General features: G+C 47.1%; 1 protein-coding gene across 1 annotated transcript in view; it reads right to left on the bottom strand.

The window, feature by feature from the left end:
• MTUS2 (microtubule associated scaffold protein 2) overlaps positions 1-6,094 on the bottom strand; it is a 322,948-nt gene extending 316,854 nt beyond the window's left edge. Inside the window, exon 1 of the mRNA XM_032982805.2 lies at positions 6,085-6,094. The gene's annotated coding sequence lies outside the window, so the exon portion shown is untranslated. The remainder of the gene's footprint in view (positions 1-6,084) is intronic.
• Positions 6,095-13,668: the final 7,574 nt, after the last annotated feature.

Here is a 13,668-nt window from a genome sequence, read left to right as displayed (position 1 = left end):
TTTGTTACATAAGGGACATGTTGCTCGTGGCTTCTCTCACATCCCAAAGACATTGCTCTTATGTAATAGGAACAATCAAACAGGGCAGCTTTTCCATGATTCAATATTTTTTAAAAGAGCTGAGCAGCTAAAAATTAACACGGTGGGTCTAGTCAGACTTAGCGTTATGTTTTACACTCTAATCAGTTTAACCTTAAAGCTGCTGGAGATTATAGGGACAGGGACTCAGCTCTCACTTCACCCAAAGCCTTGAAATACAGAAAGGTGAAATAAAACAACCTTTGTCCACCTTCCCAATGGATCCTCAGTGGAGGGCAAAGCTTGTATCTTCTGAATCAAGCCTGAGGGCTTTCATTTCTTCAGCATCAGTATCTCGCTGGCTCTATTGACATTAAAGGAATACTCATATGAATAAAGGCTGTGAACCTGACCCTGAACTTTGCCTTGTGGGCTGGATGGTGGCTGCAAGCCACTCTGACACTTGGGCTTTCATCAATGAAAAATGCAAGTTCATTTGGCAGAGTCCCCAGAATTCCTTGTCGTCTTAAGTTATTACTGTAAATAATTCTGATGGTAATGCACACAATTTTACATGATACATCTAGGCATACACATGGTAAAGGAAATATTAAGAAAATCCATTTATTCTGTAAGCCACTTAACTCACATTTGGGGCATGCTCCAGCAATATCAAAGATAGGTAGATGCAGATGTTTCAGGAAGCCCTGGCTGGCAATACGAACAAGCTGCAGTCATATCACGATTAGCACCTTGCCCAGCCTGGTTTTGTTTTAGAAACTCGCTCATTTCTTTCTAGCTTACAAACTAAGTTTAAAGAAAGTTTTCCATTCTTTTCAAATGCTCTTTTACGGTTTTCTTAGTTTAAGATCTGAAAAATGAAAGAACTCTTTTCATGTGGATCTCTGATTTCCTATCTAGTCTCCTCGCCTTCTCAACCTTTCAACACACTGAATAAACAGCCCAATTTTAGTGACCATTCTGAATACCTGTTTTGATCCTCACAGCATTAAATCCCAAACAATGTATCCAGATTCTGACCGTGATACCACAACCCTGCCGTAAGCACTTGCTCCTGATCCCCGTAACATTTCTAGTCTTGTGCATGCAGCTGTTAGATTTCACCAAGGCTCATATAGATTGTTTCCAGAGATTGTTTTACTGTTTTTCCCATTTTAAAGCCTCACTATTATATTGCACCAATAGCTAAAAACCTTTCATCATAGCAGCAAGAGAAGAACCTAAAATCTTGGTGATCTGGTAGACCAGAAGGAACACATTCATCCTGAGAGCACACCGAAGTGTAATTTACTTCTTAACATCTTACCTGTGCTCAACATCCTGCCAGGTTTCCCTGTGCACATCACGATCCCTCCCAACATTCTGGCATGAGCAAACTGCATCAAGCTTGGAAATGCTTAATACAAAGCTTTACTTCTCCCCCCCATCAAATCTAATTCTTCCTCAGTAACACTAACGTACCCTGTAGCAGAGAAATACATTACTTGGGAGTCATCTGCTCCCTCTGAATTTTTCTGGCAGGATAAACTTGAGAATTATTATGAGGATTGCCCTGGACTGAAAAAAATTCGTGTCTTTTAAAGGGTTGTTGTTGTTCCACGTGCCCCATGCAAAACTTGGCAGCGACAACACATGCCAGAGGGCAAAAGCACTATTGGAACATCTCTGTTCAAGCTATCCTTGCCTGCCAGGCTGGCTTTTTGGCAGCCTTAGCATTTTGCCATAACTTACAGCACCTTGTGGGCATAACAAACACAAAAGCCAAATCATTTAGGATAAGGTATCAAATAGTTAAAATTCAAAAAGTAAATCTTACTAGATAAACTAATTAGACCAGCATGTGGTTTATATGCTTGTTTACTTTTTGACTATGATTTCAAAGGGAAGACATTCCCCTGTAAGTGTTTGGTGATTATGCCCATGAAGCAAAACTCACAGCTGTGCAAAGAAGAACAAGTTATGCCTTTCTTTTAGCTTTGCATCCCATGCACTAGCTGTTTCAAAGAACTTTATCTCAGGGCAGAATAGCCCTCAGGCTCATATAAGCAACATCAACCTGTATTATCCCATCATCTGAATGAAGAGTCATGATTACAGGCTGGGAGGGGAATCCAAAGAATATTTTCAGCTGATGCTTTTGCTAGTTTTGAGGATTGCATAAAAATCACTGATCTGTACATGATGTCACTAACAGCAAAAGCCTGGGAACTGCTGCTGTACCAGATGCTTCTGGGGATTAAGTCATTTGCAGAGACTTTCGATGTGGATGCCTCTGCTGAAACAAAATGGACTGCTCCATCCACAGACCCCAAATGCCCTTCACGAGTGGGCCAGCATACTCCTTTCAGTTTTTGGAGGAGAAGCTAAGGCACAGGCTTAAGCCAACTTTACCACCCTTATACAGGAACATAAACTTGGGGGTCCTTGACTTCCAGCCAGTGCACCACTGATGCCACTTTCTGTGCAGCAGTACCTGGTGTGCCACACCATGCCACAAAAGCAGAAATAACTTTTCCTTGAGCAGAAAACAGTTCCTGCCCTGTAAAGTGAAGATTCACTATCCCAGGAGCTTTGAACCTGTTTGACTGCCAGCTTTGTAGCCACTTAATTGGAAAAGAAAATAGAATTCCTTAAATAAATTACTAACGTCACTGCATAAATAGTCTTTTAAACAGCCTTCACATACTGAAGACCTATTTTTCAGACGTTTTAAGTGTTTTACAGATATGCCTTTTGGCTGCAAAATACTAACCTAGTTCTGAATCATAACAGAGTAACATGTGACAGAACTTCAATTGGCATAAATCACTTGGTTGTGAAGTTACAGTAATTTATAACAGGTAATCATTTCCCCTCTTGCTTCACACCCTACAAACCCTCATTAAGTAGGTCTTTCTCATGAAACCAATGCCAGGGGACAGTCAGGTGGTTACAGCATTTAGCTGTACTCTGGAGATCTTTCTGGTGACCTTGGGTGAAGTGCTGGACCTTATCGTCTTCCCAGTACCCCACTGGAAAATCCAGAATAGCGAGATAACACCATATAATGGCAATGGACAGAATAAACACAGTTTTCAGAGAGCAAAGTATCAAATGCATCCCCGGCAACAGAAGGAGATAGTGTTCCCAGGCTCATGAGGATGCTATATTAGGAAACTGTCAGAATAAGTTATGGGAAAAAAAAAAAAAAAAAAAAATCAGAATTATTTTCCTGAAGAAAGAGTGTTTCAACAGGTTTGAGTTTGCAATAGCAAGCTCAGGCACAAAACAAACCATCACTCACTTTAGTTTTGCTGCTCTTTGCTACTTTCTTTCCACTTGCAGCTACTTACAACTTTAACAAAGCCGACTGCAGAGTGTTTAGTAGAAGTTTCATTTAAACAAGGTCAGTATTACTATAAATAATACGATACAATGCAACACTTGTGTAGGGAAAGCATTTGCTAAATCATCTGTGCCTCAGTAGTCTTTTTAGCAAACCTCAGCATCCAGCCAGGGGTGGATGGGGAGAGATCCTCTTGCACTGCTTGTTGCTGGTGATTCGGCAAATATCTTTACCGAGTTGCCCGTTACTATGCCTAGATCTTTTCTCCTTCAGAGTGTTCCATCAAATATTAAAACGACCACTGTGTATGAGTCTCTACTGTATTGTGCTTCACTTCATCTACCCTTATACGACTCTCCAGAGAGAGCACATTTCACTGGAGCCTGCAAATTTGGCTGCAGTCCTCTGTCCTACAATGATTTCTAGTGCTTCCTGCATGAACTTAGGAAATAGAGAATGCACACTAAAAGCTGAAAGTCTTGTTTTTCCTAACTTATTAGGAGGGAGGACTATTTCTCACTGGATTCGGAGCTCCCCGCACAGCCTCTGATGTGCTGTTGTGCTTTATAGATGTGAAGAACTGCGTTTCTGCAGTAGATGTGCTGCTAGCTCTCCTCACCATCTTCCTAAATATCTAGCATTGCTTACTATACCATAAATGTATTTTGCATAGAAATACACAGTCCAAAAATTTAGGCCAGGAGTTTTAAGCTGCTTTCTTGTTCATCACAGTTACTATCACTAACACAACAGACAACACCCTAAAAAAAGAAAAAAAAAAAAAAAAAACAAAAAAAAACACACACACACAAAACAACTTTACCATAGAAGAAGCTTTGCTGTAGAGAAACAAAAAAACTAATCTGACCCAAAGCTACACTGGAATTTGTTAGACCAGTAGCCAATACCTATCTCAGTCCTTAAGGAGATGAGCATAAGGAAATACATGGTATCATATCAAAAGCTACTTCAAATAAATCATATGGACACAGCTGCACAAAGATTTTCTCAAAAGTCTCCCCCCTCATCTCAGGCAGCGATTTCCAAACTCAGTGCATTACTCAAAGGATCACTTACAGAATCCTGCTTTTGTACCTTAAAGTAGGACTTTATTCTGCAGAAATTAAGGTGATGATAAATAAAGCAGAGTGAGAAGTTAAGCCTCATTTGCATACATGTAGCTCACTGCTATCACTCTCCTGCAGCACAGGCTGCACTGCTCTCCACAACAGATTGCAGAGGTAGGAGACAAGTAGCTGGGTATATTTAATTGAATTGGAAAAGGGCAGACTGGTAAAGAGTTTATGCAGCAGGAGATACAGAAAAGCCCACATTCCCTGCTTGAAACTGGGGATGAGAAACAATAAAACCCACAAACACAGCACTGAAAGTAGAAAGCATAAAACAATTCCTGTATTAAATCAGACAAACCAAAACAAGGCATTTATGCATCACGTTATATCCAGCTCAATTGCTGCCAAGTGCCTCCTTAATGCAGTCATCCATTGCAAAGTTAACCTGTACACAAACACTTGACATTTAATTATTTTGCTACCGCTGCCTTAATATCAGTAAATATTTTGAATGCTTGACCTGCTGAGAAATATTTATTAATTTTTTGATCTTTGACGTTTTTAATGCAATGATAAATGCCAAGGCTCCTACTGGCTTGCTCTTTTCATGTTTAGAGTGATCAGGGATCACTGGCTCCCTGGCAGAGGTGCCTGTAGGGAGCACAGGCTGGCACGAAGGCTGAAGCACAGTGTGCTGGTACCTGCGGGACGCAGTGACAGGGACCAGGGAGAAAGAAGCAGAGGCAAAGGCAGCGAGGAAGAGAAAAAGGTACCCAGATTCACCTAACAGAGCTGGAAACAACCGACCTAGAGGAACAGCTCTTCTAGCAGAGATGCTTTATCTGAGTAGGGAGAGCTGGACCTGCTGCCCTATCTTCTACAGACTTGTTATCCTTCCCTTCATACCGAAACACCAGCTTATCATTCACAGCTTTATCTTTCATCATTCTTATCAAAAATAACAAGATACTGTTTAACTCCATGGAAGAGTCAGAGAATGAGATCAGCTTCAGCCCCATGAGCTGGCGGGCTGCTGCGACTCGGTACTTGCCCCAAACTCTCCCCCCACCCGTGCCGAGCCTTCAGCCCTGCTGTCAGCCCCCCCAGACCACTCGGGGACCCGGCTCCCCGTGGCACGGTCACGCCGGTAACACACCGCTGGCATAACCCAGGCTGGTTCAGTCTTCGCCCGGACAGCGATGCCCAACTCGAGCCAGTCCATTTAATAGCATCTTCAAAACTTTGAGATAATACGGATTACCCATCTCAACAAACCGGGCTCGTTTCGCTGTCCGGCCGCCCCAAACTCGCCCCTTCACGGCAGGTCGCGGCGTGGAGCAGCCCACAGAGCTGCCGCGGGCCCGGCGCCCGCCTTCCCCCACCTCTGAGAGCTTTTTACCTGCGTCCCGTCCCCCTCCCGCGGAGCAGCCGGGACCCCACGAACCGCCGGGGTAGGGGGGGGGGCGGAAAGCGTGGACACCCCCCCCCACGGTACACCCACCCCGGAGGAGCAGCGCTGCGGCCACCAAGTCGCGGCGGGGAGGGGAACCGGGACGGACACCCCACCCCACCCCACCCCAGCCCAGCCCAGCCCAAGCCCTTTGCGGAGGGGAGCGGAGGTCGGGACGGGGGATGCGCGGCGCCCACCTGCCTCCGTGCCGTGGGTGCCGGTGCCGGTGCCGCCTCCTCCCGCCGGCAGGACGGAGCGGCGGGCGGCCCGTGTTTATATAGCGGCGGGGCGCAGCCGCCCACCAGCCGCCGCCGCCGCCGCCCCGCCCAGCAGCGCCCCCTGCGGGACCGCGCCGCGCCCTGCGCCGCCGCCCCGGGTGGGGCACACACCCCCCCCCCCCCACGCGGGACCGCGGGTCACCCCCAGCCCGCCCAGGGAGCCGCCCGGGGGACACGCAGGCACGGCGGTCGAGGTGAGAGAGAAAGTCGTCGCGGCTGCAGGCGCGGGGCGCTGCGGTCCCTGCCTGCTTTCCGTGGGGATTGCCACGATCAGGCGTGGAAATTCACAGCCGGTAAGCACGCGGGTGGGAGACGGGGGGGGTGTTGTGGTGGATTATTGAATGGGGGATTTTCCTGGGAATGCAGGTACGGGTCAGCGCCGGCTGGGGAAGGTGTAGTGGTGCCTCAAATTACATCAGACAGAAATGGGACTTGTTTGTGGCCAGGCTTTCTGTTCCTTGCCTGGCCGCTCTCCACTTCTCCCTCGCCCCGAGATCATTTTTCTCTTTCACTTTAAAATGAGCAAGAAAATAAATAAATAAATAAGCAGACACACAGCTGCGCTCTTCAGCAAAACTTGTAACTCAGACGGTAATCTCCATCGCTTTTGCCGCGCTTAAACTCTTGCCCAGGGGGTTTACTCCCGTTAGGGAAGCAAGCTTTGCGATATAGGCAGAGGCTCTTTATTGTATGTTTAAAGCCTTATCTACACGTACAGCCTGTGTTACAGCTATCTCTCTGCAAATTGTTATATTCCCGACGAGCCAGCGCTCATTGTTCCGATCAGCTGTTACCATCAGCAGCAGGCACGAGATCAGACGGGAGTTTTATGATCTGTGTCTAATGCTGGCCAACTCAATTAATTTTTACGAAGTCCTCTGGGCAAATGCATGAAGGTCTGTTCAGGAGGAGGCGGCGAAGGGGTTCGCGAGGCCGGCCAGATGCCACACATCACCCTCCCGCCTGGGAGCCCCCACAGCGACGGCTGGGGGCACCAGGAGAAGAGCCAGGAGCTCAGGACATACACACGGAGGCATGAGACGTGCCCAGGAGTCTGGGGAGACCTGGGCAGATATGTCCATGGTCTGCATCCCAGCTCCAGCCTGGCCCTTCGGCAGCTGGGATCCAGTATAGCGTTGGGGAAAGACTTCCCTCACCCAGTGCCTGTCTGATCTGGCTGCTGTCACAGCCTCGTACGGCAGGATAGTCACTGTCACAGGATATATCCTTCCTTCCCAGGCATTCAATAACTTCCTTATTTCTGCCTGTGCTCAAACACACTGTGCTCGCATCTGTCTACAGTCTGAAGTGCCAAGTACCATCCCTGTGGCACCATAAGTGAGTCTCTTATCCTTAAAGGACCTTGCTTTAAGGTTTGTCTTCCCTGCTGAAAAAAAAAAAAAGCTGTGTTCCCCACCCCCAGCCCCACCACGCTGGACTAAATGCTACAATTGAGTTACAAAGACAATGAAGATAAAGCATCTCAGCGGGTAAAGTCACTGAGAGCACCCCTCTGACTGGCACAAAGGTGGACCCTGATGAAACAGGCACAGGCAGGTTTAGCTGTGGTGGTTTAGGGCATGAAACCCCCCCACGAGCTCTGCCAGAGCTTTCCAGCCCCCAGGCAGGACAGGAGACGTGGCCGCAGCTTGGCTCACAATTCAGAATATTATTTATGTTCAAACCCTGAGCTTATCTATGATAAAATAAGGCGGGGGGGGGGGGGGGGGGGGGTCCCAAGGAAGTGAACAAAACCATCCAGCACCTCAGCCATTAATTTGCAAGAAGTAACAGTACCGTTTGTCTTGTCCAAAGGCATCACCATGAAAACACTGATGACGGGTACTTACAGGCTTTCATTGCCCTCTTTTTACATCAGTACTCAAAAGGACCCACTGGCTGTATTAAAACAGGAACAATACCCAAATTTATGCAAAATATTAATCAGCCTGCCAAGACCAATTATTATATTTACAAAAATATGAAAAATATTATATGAAAAAAAAAATGCATGTCAGCATTGCATTTATTCCCTCAATAGAACATTTTTGCAAACAATTATCACTCCCAGCACTTGACTTCTGATCACAGAGCTATTGCACTCTAAAAGATAATTCATGCTATTATCACACCTAATTAAAAGCTACTTAACTGTAGAATGTGGGTTCCACTTTATTTTTAGATTTTGCGCAGAAGTGAAATTATCTGCTGTAGATAATTCACATAAACTTGTTTCTTCTTCAGCTTTTGGAAGAGAGATCTGTAGCCCAAGCAAATGTACAATGAAAGATTCCTTACGCAACTCCAGCAAACAGAAGATAGAACAAGAAATTGTTGCTTAGGCTCTAAAGAGTAAAAGAAAATGATGAGAAACTGAAGCAGTGGATGGCTTTTATAAGTGTAGGCAGAGCGGTTTCAAACACAGCTTCAAGCCGAAACCGCTTTGTTGACGTGCTTAGGAACAAGCTGCTGCAGCTACAGAGAGGTGGCAGAAGAGCCCCACGCATGGACCTGGAAACAGGAGGCAGCGAGGAGCCCGTGGGGGAGAGCGGGGACAGCCTGCCTGTGAGCACACCGGTCTGGATACGGCCCTGATGGAACTGGGGAACGGAGCAGCCACATCCCTTGGCTGTGGTTGACCCAACGAGCCCCCCCCAAGCCTTCCCCCCCCCCCCGCCGTAAGGGCATGAATGGGTGGCACAGCGGAGACACCCGTCGCTGCGCATCCAGGCTCCATCCCTTGTGTTTAAACGAGCGCCAGGGCATCTCAGTGGCTGTGTTTGCCCTGATGGACACGGTGGGACCACCGCAGACCAAGCCGGACTGCTCATCATTTACACTGCTTAGCTGTTAGCATGCTCCAGGGCACAGTCCTGGCCAAGGCCACATAACCTGTCGCAGCAAGACGGTGCCTGGGCACAGCCTGGGGGGAGGCACGCAGGAGGGACGGTTCCCAGCAAGCAGCAGAGATGGGACTGCGCTGCTTCCCGTTTCCTTCACCCTACGTGGTCTTCCAGCTCTGTCTCGGAGGCTTCGCAGCCACAAACTTCCCTCCTGCCCCACCCCAATTCATGCAATACAAACCTCTTCTCATGCGATAAAACACGGTTCTTGTGGGCTGCAGGACGGCTATTACATTAGTTCAGATGGCATAAATTAAAAAAAAAAAAAAAAAAAAAAGAAAAAAGAAAAAATAGAAGGAACATTTCTACACATTAATACAAATGTCTTGGGGCCACAGGGACACCAGATGGGAGAGCAGGATCAAGCACTATGCAGCATGGATATAGCCAGTCTGTGTCACTTGGCCTCGGGATCAGAGAGCAGTTCCTGGCTCTGTTTACTTAGTGGTAAATACAAAGCTGGTGATGCCAGAAGGCTGCACCAGGCTTATTTCTCTGCAGAAATAGGTAAGAGGCACAATCAGTATTCAGCTTTACAGATTACCTGGGAACAATGAAAGTCAGGAAAAAAAAAAAAACAAAAACAGCCCCCCCTCACCTCCACATGCTTAAATGAAGCTGCATCGTATTAAGGCTATTAGCTCCAGAAGATTTTGAAAAGGTTTTTGTACCAGGGAGGATGCAGCTCGGATCTGCACAAGGGAGGGTCCACGGAGCAGCTCCCGGGCTGCACTGCCGGGAGCACGAGCGCTGCTGAGGGCACCCGGCAAAGCTGAGGGCTGCCCGGCCAGCCCTGGTAAGACGGTGGGTAGGTGAGAGGCAGAGAGGGCAGGCGGGGAGAGGGGCTCGGGGGTGCTGCCTGGGGGCACGGACACACGATTCCCGGAGCTGACAGCCTGTCTGCAGCCCAGTGCCCGGCTCTGCCTGGGTAAGATGCTTAAGCTACTGTCTCCAAAGGGAAATCTTCCGTAACCTTCCAGGTCTGGCCCACACACATTTTATCAGCAAAACGACGGCAGTTGAAAGTATGATTTTTTTGCTGTTTGTTTTTTTTTTCTATTTATTTATTTAGAGAATTTCTGTAACCCTACCAACTACTTGTATTTAAGTGCCACCTTAAACTTTGGTTACACCAGCTTAAACTCAAGTGCTGACATACTTGTCCCAGAACGAAGTTGTCTGATACTGTCTTAGATATCTCCTGGCCTTGAATAGCTCTTTTCTATTGCATCAACACGAGGGGTGACTGTGTCGCTTAAACTGTTACCAGTGTAATTTAAGTGGGACAACTCTTAAAGTGGGACAACAGTGTCTCAGTAACCAGTGAGGAGCTGGCTTTGTGACTGCTGCTCTTCTCATCAGAGAGACTGGTTTGTCACAACCCCCCAGATAAACCTGTGCTGTAAAGATGTAGTGGAGCTCTATATAAATTACAGCTAAACCAATTTATTCGCTCATCTGTGAGTGTTGGCTGGCTAATTTAATGAGAAATAAAAGGCTGTAGCCAGGGCAAATCTATCATGTAAAGCAGTCTTGCCAGCAAAATATCAACTTAATCTACCAAGTCGATTAGTTGATTGCTCTTTCATTCAAATTATGAGGGCTATCTTGTACACTCAAATTACTAGTGGCTGAAAATCCTGCAAAAACATATTGCATTAGCCATGCTAACATCAGTAACTTGCTCATTTTTGAGTAGGGTAAAACCAAGTGGTGAGGATGACTTCAAATACTCTTTTCAAATGGCTTGGATTATTTCAAGCCATAAATTCAAAGTCTTCTGGGATCACAATAGTTGTCTCTCTGAGCTGTGTTACTGCTTGATAATAGCAGTGAAACACTGCAGACAGATGATAAAGCAGTTTGATGTGAGCTCTTGTGAATGACACCATGGAAGAAATCTGTCCCATGAGACCTGAGGAATCCCAGCCATGAAGAAAAGTAATTGTGGTCAGACAAAAATGGCAGCTTGTTTAACACCTCGGCTTCCTATCTGAATAAATATAATTGAGCACATTTGCTTGGACAAAGGGGACCTTTCGTGTGCATATTTCTAATCATCATGAGAAAAGATTGCACAATTTAAGTAACATATATACAGTTCTTCCTTTTTTTTTCAATTTGTATTGAGGAAACATTACAGTAGAGGAAAACTCATCTGTTGTGATAGCCTGACCAGTGTCACTCTGCATTTTATGAATTCTCATGGATTTATGCAGTTGCATACATGCATGCATACATATACAAATATGCAACTGCCTATATGTAGTCAGCAATCTGTTTGCAGGCCTGCATCCAGTGCCTTTTGAGCCACAGAAAACGGAGGCTCCTTAGATCCAGACAATTCCTATTCAAATAGCAGTGTGAAAGACAACAGGATGATCACATTCCAGGAGAAACACCTCCCTCCAACTCCTCTGCCAGACGGTGGGATTTAGAGACTGGCAGAGCTCAGAACAGGAAAACAAGAAGCTCCGATGCCAAGCCTGGAGTGCACTTTGGTGGCTGCTTGCACAGATGGGGCTGCTGCCATCAGGTGAGGGACACGCTGTGCCCAAGTTGCACCTTGCTGACCGTGGGTGGGCAGGTCTGATTCTCCAGTCCCTCCTTTCCCCACACCTCCAGCCCCAGCCAGCCAGCCTGCTCTCTCGTTTGCCCCAGCCCCGCTGCTTGTGGAACCCATGCCCGAGCCCCGCTCAAACCTCCCTGGCCATCATTGCACAGCAGGACCTCAGTCCTGCTCTCCTGCACTTGTTGGAGCTGCTCTGAACCACCCCGCATCGCAAAAAAAAAAAAAAACCTAATACGCCAGCAAAAGCCATGTGATTCACCTTGTCCTGAGTTAGAGTACGGAGCTGCATCAGCAACAGGGCTGCAGTACCACTGGGGATGGAAGGCAGGAGGCAAGACCTGCGGAACCAGTAGCTGAGTGGGCTGAGGGCTGCCTCAGGGAGTCTTTTGGTGGTGGGGGGAGGTTCATTTTCTGCCAAGTCAATCAACTGAACTGCCCCATGAAGGGGCTCAGTGCGTGCCAGCGTCGGTACATGGGGTGGGGAGAGCAGGAACAGGAAAGGACATGGAATGAAGAGGAGAAGGACTTCAGCTTTCAGCGGAGCTGCTTAGATTCACTCAGCTGTATCATGCAGCTCTGCTCTCTAAAAGGCAGATGGTTCCCCAGAAAACCTTCCCTACCCAATGGCCAGGCCGGCTCTCCTTCCTCCCCGCGTGCACGGCTGGAGGGCTGCACAAGGAACGGGGTGGGAAGGAGTGGGCGAGAGGAAGGACGGCCAGTGGGAGCCCCTGCTCCACCTAACATCAGTTTGCCTGAGTGTTAGAACTCACAGCCCACGCTGCAGGCTGGTTTAGGAAACTGAGATGCAGTTTTGAAAATGTCGAGAAAATAGTTTTAGAAAAACAGACCCTGTGCAATGTAACAAACAGTTGCACTTCCACAAATAAGGGAGCGGAGCGGCAGAAGGGCTGTAGACTGGGGGGTGCAATGGCCTTTGTGTAATGTAACATTGCACACCAGCCACGTTGCCTCTCCAGCTGCCCGGAAACACACCGAAACAAAGGGCAGAAAGCAAGGACACGTGTCACAGAGTTGTCTGGAATGATCAGCGGAAAGAGAAGGGAACTACCTGTACAGAAAGCAGAGATATTCCCCTGTTCAGAAACCATGGGTAGGAAGAAGGACCTGGATGTACATTTAACAGCTTGTGAAAGCCTCATTAGGGATATGCATGCACCCAACCCTCCTCTGGCAGCCCAGCAGCACCCCTTTCTCTGTCATGCCCCTCTGCATCACTTTGGGCATTCGCCACCGATCATTCAAGCCCCTGCTGCACCAACCATCCCCACTACTGCCTTCTCCATCTTTCACCTTGATTGACTCTTGATTCATGAGGAGGAGAGAGAGGAGGAGGAAGATGTAACTATTAAAAAGCAGTAGCGAGACTGCTCTCAGAAATGTTACATCAAGTGTTCAGCCTCACTGGTAAAGTGACTGAATTCACTTTTTTTTTTCCCCTTAGAATTAATGAAGCAGAGGAGGATGTGTCAGAGACTTAAGAAATACAGATTACATACACAAGAACAGTGTAAAATGATGTAGAAAATGAAGATTCAGGATCAGGATTGTCCAGATCATCACCTGGGGAGGACACAGGCAGTCCACTTTCTTGGCTGCTTTATCCATGAGAATGAACACCCTGCACGCAACTTCTGCTGTGAGTGTTTTTGATGCCTCTTTCTGAACAGCCACATTCAGCATCATCTTCCTCAGATGAATCAACGTCAGTCAGGTCAATCCAGCATGAAGGACAGAAATGGAGGATAACGCTTGGGCACTTAGTCTCATAGATAAAGTAACCAAGATCATTTCAAACAACGATTTGCTCGTCAATTCTGATGGGAAAAACTGCTTCTCTATCCATTGCGTGGGTAACATTCACGCTTTTCAGGAACATATTCTCAGTGGGAAGGGGGAGTATGGCTCTGTATGTTTTCTTCACACTAGCCAAAGTAAGGGCTGAAGGTGCTTCACAGCTTTTCCAAGGCTCGTGATTTCAGTTTCTGATGCACTGAATGTTGCTGCATG

The sequence above is a fragment of the Tyto alba genome, unplaced genomic scaffold (assembly GCF_018691265.1).
Source record: "Tyto alba isolate M040663 unplaced genomic scaffold, T.alba_DEE_v4.0 Super-Scaffold_2, whole genome shotgun sequence".
NCBI classification, from domain to species: Eukaryota; Metazoa; Chordata; class Aves; order Strigiformes; family Tytonidae; genus Tyto; species Tyto alba.
The sequence above is the reverse complement of the archived record's forward strand: the minus strand, read 5'-3'. Positions and strand labels throughout refer to the sequence as shown.